Source organism: Limulus polyphemus, unplaced genomic scaffold, assembly GCF_000517525.1.
Source record: "Limulus polyphemus unplaced genomic scaffold, Limulus_polyphemus-2.1.2 Scaffold611, whole genome shotgun sequence".
NCBI classification, from domain to species: domain Eukaryota; kingdom Metazoa; phylum Arthropoda; class Merostomata; order Xiphosura; family Limulidae; genus Limulus; species Limulus polyphemus.
In genome coordinates this window covers 480,357-486,684 of record NW_013666221.1, presented here as the reverse complement: position 1 = coordinate 486,684, position 6,328 = coordinate 480,357, and the positions used below count along the sequence as shown (strand labels likewise).

The 6,328-nt window shown below is 28.0% G+C and overlaps 1 protein-coding gene across 1 annotated transcript in view; it reads left to right on the top strand.

Annotated features, from left to right (window-relative positions):
- The first annotated feature begins 605 nt into the window (after positions 1-605).
- Positions 606-6,328, top strand: part of LOC106459457 — an 83,995-nt gene continuing 78,272 nt past the window's right edge. The window contains exon 1 of the mRNA XM_013919079.2: positions 606-748. The gene's annotated coding sequence lies outside the window, so the exon portion shown is untranslated. The remainder of the gene's footprint in view (positions 749-6,328) is intronic.

Sequence of the window (6,328 nt, the reverse complement as noted above, 5' to 3'; positions counted from 1 at the left end):
TATTCAATATTTCAGGATACACTGCAGATGAAAGCTGAAATATGAAACTTTGAAATTTGTTTAGCAAAAAACATATAAAAATGTAGCAATATAGTAAGTTTTATATTTTGGATAATGTGTTGAAAGGTGGTATGCTATTGGTATTATTCAGGCTGTTTCTTAGGGCAATCTGTTATACTCTCCTTAAACATTCAACCCTGTAATCTGTTCAGTCTCTTTTAAAACAAAACATAATGCGTAAATGCCACAGTAACAAAATAAAATCATATAGAGAACTGAAAATGAGAAGAAAATAATGAGAATTGAGAAGTTTTCAGTAATCTGATAATATTTCCAACCAGGCTGCAAAATGATACTGTTTTTAATGGGAAGAGTACACATATGTTTTATTGTTATTATATTTTAATCACACATGTAAAAATCAATAATTATTAGTAGACACTTTCAACTTCAAATGTTTGTAAGTACATCGAATTAGGATTTTTAACTTGTAAAATTCTTCCATGTATGTTGTTGAAACATGATGTTCTTGCTGCACACAAGATATTTTAGTCCAGACATATTTTTTTAATCAATAGGCTTTAATTTTTGTTGTTTGTTGCAGATGGCACTTACAAAAAATGTCCAAGAACACAAAGACATCAACTCCACACAGTTGATAAGGACTGTAAGTTGGAACACCTCAAGACACAGGTCATAGATATTCATCCAGCTTTTACTCAATTGAGTGGTATAATTTTTACAATTTGTAAGTGATTTATATTGACTGAAGCAGTACATTAAGAATGGCTGCATATATTTATTTCTGAGATACTGACTCTTGAAATTTTTTACATATTTACATTTACGTCTTAATTTTCTCTTAGATATTTTAAATGCAAAAATATTCCAAGGTGCATGTATAAACCATATATATTATATATGTTGGTTGTGAAAAATTGTAGCTTGCATTGTTAATAAAAACTGAAAAATGGCACTGTTAACTGTTTTGCATTATGAGATTAAAGAGGTTTCTCACACTCAAATAAAATTTTATATTTAGTTGGGAAAATTATTCATTAACATATTTGTTATTTAATAAGACATATTGTAGTGTTGAAGAATAAAAAGTCAGCTTTATGTAGGAATCCAGGCGAGTGAAGGAGGCTAAGCTTATAAAAATGGCAATTTAAATGGATATATATCTACATATATATATATATGTGAAAATCTTCTAACAATGCTGAATTAAATGTTGTAGCTGTTTTAGTTATGTTAGAAATGATTATGCATAGACAAGTACTTAGATACTTTAAATAATGTTTTTGTCCAATACAAGGGATTTTAAATACTAGGAACTAAGGCCACTTTGAACAAGGAATTATTGATTGAATTAAGTCATGAATATTGTATACTGTCTGTATAAATTCTTGTTACAAAGTTCAGAATTTTGTAACAAGAGTTTTATGTATTGTCTGTGAGATAGCACATTCTACCTTTTTTGTTATGATTTTGTTTACCATTCATTTATTTTCCTTCTGTTGATTAGTTCAACTATGAATATTTAGTTATATTAAAGTTCTAAATCACCTTCTAGCTAGAAAAGGTTGATTTTGAATATGTATGTATAATGAAACTGACACGAGCTTCCCCTAGTAGTGACATACAGATATATTTATTGAAATTAATAACATTGAGATTTATGTTTTATTGTTTATTAATGTTTGTTTCTAGTCCTGTCCAAGTATGGGATTACTAACAGTTTTTTGCCAGTGATAAAATTTGTATTCTAGTTGTTTGAAAGTTTTATTTTGAATTTCTGTTGTTATATTTTAATAAAGTGTTTTTATTTGACCCTGGTTGTAGCAGCATTTTGTTTTAGTCTGTTACAGTCATGTAGATACTGGTGAAAGGGAATTGAGCATAATATGTAGTATATGTGTGTGTGTATAATATAACAGTACACTGTTGAGATATTGCAACACTGTGTATGAAAAATATATTGAAGTGGATTATAAGTTGCATGACTAGGTTGTGTTATATTTGTAATGGACTGAAACAAAATGCCACTATCATATACAACCAGGATCAAACAAAAACAATTCATTAAAATATAACAGAAATTCAAAATAAAACTTCAAACAACTACAAATTTTATCACTTACCAAAAACAGTTAGTAAACCCATTCCTGGCTAAGATTAGGTACCAACATAAATAACTTTACTATTAGAAACTTCTTGTTTATTCTCCTGCTGATGCTCATATTGTTTTGTAAATTTTAGCACATCAGCAATAGCTGCAACAAAGTGGCATTCCAAGTGTTCTCGTAAAGAAATGTGTAATTGTGATATTATGCATTTCACAATTTCTCTCTGTAGCTTCAGGGTTCTATAATATACAAGTTTTTACTATGTTCCAAATAAATGTCTCAAATGGTTCCTCTACATTATAGTAGTACTTCCTACTAGAGTTCTTTAGCCAATTCTATGTCATTTAATAGTGCTGGGTACAAATTAGTCAAGGTTTCTTTAAATTCTCCCCAGTGCTCAAAAGCCATTTCTGATTCAAAAGCCTTCCTTGATCTTGAAAACAGGTTAGTTTTTGTGATATAGTTAGAATTATTGCTTGATATTGTTATTCATCATCAGGTATAGTTTAATTTTGTAACATTGTGATGATTAAATATAAAGTATGTGGATCAACTAAACCCCTTGGATCAGAGCGTATATGCAATATGATTGTCTAGTGTGCCATTAACAACTGTTTTTTGTCATTCCATGTATTATTTCAAGAATGAAAATTGCGTTGCATTTGTTTTTAAGCATTGTTGGTACAATTATTTGGTATTTCATGCAATTGGTGCATTCAGCTTTACTAAGTAGCTGCCAGAGGTTTTTCTACTGGATGCCACCATTCCTTGTCATTTTACTGAGTTCAAGAAAACTTTAAGGCTGCTACAAAAGTAAGTGCTTTTTAACAGTTGTTATATGTATAAGAAGTGTCGAGGGGAGATATTCAGTTAAATTCAAATGAATTTATTCAGCATGGTATAATAAAATTATGTATGTAAATAATACCAACATAACAAAATAAATATAAGCCAAACAACAAGAAATATTTACTCAAACATGTTTTTCTCTTTATGTGTTTTCTTCATTCATACTCCTATCTTCTAAATATTTCTTTGAGTCAGTCGACGAAGGAAGCCTCATTCATTTGTGAAATTTCCTCACAAAGACAAACATTCTTGCCTTTAATAAGTTTTTTCTCAAGTTGAGCATTCAAAATGACAGATCAATGTTGATATCAGTAAGAAATTTTAGGAATTGCAAGAAAAGAATAATTTTCCTGTAATGTACTCTTGAAAATATGTATTTTGATATATAATTTTTTTTCTACAATTAACTATACAGATGATACAGTGCATGACAGACAGATGTACATTTGGCTATTATACATATAGATGGTAAAGTAATGTTGTGGACATTTATATGTGGTCTAATACAGTTTCCATTATAAGATGTAAGGAATAGAAAATAAAATCTCAAGGGAACTATATCTCTTGAGATTGTTTGTTTGAATATGAATTCTTTATTTTTATTATAGTTGAAGTGACACTGAAGGTATTAAGCAAAATATTATTTATCTTCTTGTCTGTGACAATATTTACTGCAAAGGAAGACAATGCTTAATTGACTAACAAAGAAGCTTGTTCTTTACATTGTGTATTGATCAGATGTGTTTTAAAGTTATTCTAGTTGTTGCCAAGCGGTATTATAACAAGATCAGTCCATATATTACAATGGTCTTTTCCCTCTACAATCATAAATTAATTACTTCCTTGCATTTTTACAAAAATATCAAATATTTTGTAATTTCAAAATCTTGCTAGGTCAAGTCAACTCAATTGATCTAAATGATTTTTAAAATTTCAAACTATTCAAGCTTACAGAGTACTTGAACTGTGCCGTCTTGTCGCAGTGTGTGTTAAATTCAGCCTAAGTATGTTGCATTCATTATCATTTTCTGCCAGTTTTATTGTGAATTTGATATTTTACTCATCTGTTATGTATACTTTGTTGTAATTGAAGTAAGTGCAAAGGCAACTTTTATTAGTAATAAGATAATAGAAAAATATAAAAGTAGCAAGAAAAGGAAGAAGCAGTTGAATTATTGTTTTATTCCTCTCAACAATTGTCATTGCATTTTCTTACAAATATAACTATCCATTATTGGATGGATAAAATTTTCATGTCTCAGATTAAACACTTTTTAATGTTGCTATTAGATTTTACTTCCAACAATTCAAATCTGTACACAAACATTTAATTTTTCTAATTTATTTTATATATCTATATCATGCAGCCAGAAGTAAAAAAATCTAACTTATTTGTGTCTTTGTAAGAACTATGTTAGTACTATTTCTGAATAGGATAAATAACAGTGAAATATATATATATATTCTCAAAAATGGGACATAATGTAGTATTGAATACTTTAAGAAGTTTATGCAAGCCATAAGTTTAAAAATAAATAATGTGGGTCATAGTTTTTGAATATATATATATATTAATTTTGTCAGTCACAACTTAGTGTATCCAATAAGAAATAATATTGTATATAGAATTTTGCTGAATAAAGAAATAATTAAAATATTAAAGGTTTATGCATAATTTTTTCTTTCATTCCCGAAATTCAGAACAGGTTCAGTAATTTGTAGAAAAACAATTTAATTATGTATTAAGGTTTAATAAATGCATTAATTTTATTGCAGAACAGTGTTGCAATTTAAAACATGTAGTCAAGGGAATCATTAAGTTGTTTTTGTTCCATTTCACTTTCCATAAGGGGCAATCTGCCATTGGTCAGAAATTTCTGGTTAGTGACAGGTATAGTTTCATTTATGTATAAAATAATTATATAAAAATAAAATACATTTCTAACTGAATGCTCTAGGCATTTTATCAGCTGGTGAATTTTAACTTTTCAAAAGTTTTATGTATGAAGACATGAATTCTTACAAAGTCTAATAATTGTTTGTACATTATTTTTAAAGGTAAGGAAAAATGATTATTTGACTATACATATTTTAGTACTAAATATATTTTATAATTTTTACTAAATACATAGTTTTTAAAAATATGATGAAAGAGATTGTATGTGATTTGACTATACATATTTTAGTACTAAATTTATTTTATCACAGTTTTTACTAAATACATAGTTTTAAACATATGATGAAAGAGATTGTACATGTGTGTGTGTGTGTGTGTAATTAGTAACAGAATTGTTTTATTATCAGATATTCAATGATATCACTTAAAATTCAAAGCACAAAAATTTCAATCATGCTTCAAGCTTACGAAACAAAAGACAAAATATTTAAGTTTGGCAGAAAGGTTTGAAAACGGTTCTTATGCTACTGAATCAGCTCTGCTTACATTTGTTCTGTGTAGTTTAAAAGCCACATAAACAAATTCTGGTTTATATATGACAGGCATTATAAATAATAATTTAACACAATCATTAAATATGATCTGGTGATCAACAATTTTCAACTTGTTTTTGAGAGAAAACATATCACTAAATATTCTTCTCTAACAGAGCTAATTAATTATTGACTGGGAAAGCAGTAAATTCATCTGTTCTTGCGGATATAAAAGATGAACAAAACCTTGGTTATAACTTTGGAAATGAATGCCATGTGTATGTGTATTGTTTCACAGTGACTTTCCTTGTTGAGCTGCACTTCTGCCATCTATTCATTGTCATTGTTAATTCCAAACACTGTAAATAGGAGTAACTTGATTGTGCAATATGTCTTAACTGTTCTTTTGTGTAAAAAAAAAATCATATAATTTAGTCAGGTAGAATTAGTAAAATAATTAGATTTTCATAACATTTGCATGCTAAAAATGCACAAAATGTTAAGTTATTTAAAAACTTTAAATACGATTGGTGGGGAAGATCTCTGAGGTTCTCAGGGCTTTATGTTACTACAAAAAGTAAGACTTTTCTGGTTTTCTTTCAACTTAAATTGCAGTGTATTCATCTTAAATCTGTACAATATATTTGACCTGAGTTTGTTGGATTATTGAATTGATGGTGATGGCATAAAAACATTGTTATTATATTTATATAAACTTAATTTTTTATTTCAACTGGTATTCTGTTGAATGCATATGTGAGATGGGTTTACATTCAGTTTGTTTTACCAAGTGAGACTATTTATATTCTTGAATTAAAAAAAATGTTTTAGCAATGAATTTCCTCCTATATTCCATGTGTAGTGAATCTATGTGTAATATGTTTCTTGAAGTGTAATTGTATTGTGTAAATAGGTATATG